This window comes from Nothoprocta perdicaria, unplaced genomic scaffold (assembly GCF_003342845.1).
Source record: "Nothoprocta perdicaria isolate Ctin4 unplaced genomic scaffold, notPer1 scaffold_359, whole genome shotgun sequence".
Taxonomy (NCBI): domain Eukaryota; kingdom Metazoa; phylum Chordata; class Aves; order Tinamiformes; family Tinamidae; genus Nothoprocta; species Nothoprocta perdicaria.
Window position 1 is genome coordinate 539,240 of NW_020455598.1, and position 1,388 is coordinate 540,627.

Below are 1,388 nucleotides of genomic sequence, written 5' to 3' on the forward strand. Positions count from 1 at the left end.
TGTGTAAAATGCCGCTTTTTCCCCCCAAAATCGAGCGCGGACGGAGCCCCGGGGGCCTGGCGGGGGCCTCAGCCTCGTGTTTGGGGCGGCCCCGTGGCCTGGTGCCCGGTGACCCCGTGGCGACGGGGTCGCCATGGCAACGGGGTGTCCATGGCGACGGGGTCCCCATGGCAACGGGGGGCCCCAGGGTGACGGTTTGTTGCCAGCCCCGGCCCCCGCGTTGGTCCCTGTCCGGTGTCACTGACCGCCTGTTTGTCCCCGGTGTCACCGCGACCGCCTGTTCGTACCGGGGATAAAGGTCCCTGGTCACGGGCTGTGTCACCCGCACCGGGACGTCAGGCGCTGCCCGGGCGGGTTTGGCGGGGTGACAAACAGCCCCGGATCCCAAAGCCCGGGAATCAGCCCCGAATCCTGGAAAATAGCCCCAAATCCCGGAAACCGGCCCCAAAGTCCAGAAATCAGCCCCGAATCCTGGAAAATAGCCCCAAATCCTGGAAAACAGTCCCGAATCCTAAAGCCTGGAAAATAGCCCCAAATCCCAGAAAACGGCCCTGAATCCCAAAGCCCGGAAAATAGCCCCAAATGCTGGAAAATAGTCTCAAATCCCAGAAATCAGCCCTGAATCCTGGAAAATAGCCCCAAATCCCAGAAATCGGCCCTGAATCCCAAAGCTTGGAAAATAGCCCCAAATCCCAGAAAACGGCCCTGAATCCCAAAGCCTGGAAAACAGCCCCAAATTCTGCAAAACAGGCCCAAATCCCAAAGCCTGGAAAATAGCCCTGAATCCCAAAGCTTGGAAAATAGCCCTAAATCCTGGAAAGTAGCCCTGAAAATAAAAGGGCTGGAAAGCCTGGAAAACAGCCCCAAATCCCAGAAAACAGCCCCAAAGCCTGGAAGAGATCCCCAAATCCCACCGGCTTTCCGTGTGCTGGGAGACACAGGTCGGAACTTGGCCTCGCAGGGAGATTTTTCCAGCCGTGGCTGTGCCAGGAATATCGCTCCCCAAAATAACCTCTTCAATCGCCAACTTCCCGGGATACTCCCGACCGGCCCCGGGTTTTGCAGGGTCAATCTGGGAGCATTTGGTTCCCATCGGGAATGTTGCCGGTTCCCTGCTGCTCTGGGATGCTGGAGGCCAAGTCTTCCCGTTGTTCCCCCCCGGGACAACACCCCAAATCCCCTCAACAGGCGGAACGGCTTCCGTGGCGCCGCCGGGATGTCACCGTCACCGGGTCAGGTTGTACCTAGGCTCCTAATTACCGGCGAGCGCCTAATTGGGGCGCTCACAATGAGACCGTTGTGGCTCGCGGGTGTTCCCGGCTGACGGAGCGGTGTTCCCGGGTGACGGGGCGGCTGTTGCGGGCTCCTGTGCGGCTGTAGCACCGGAG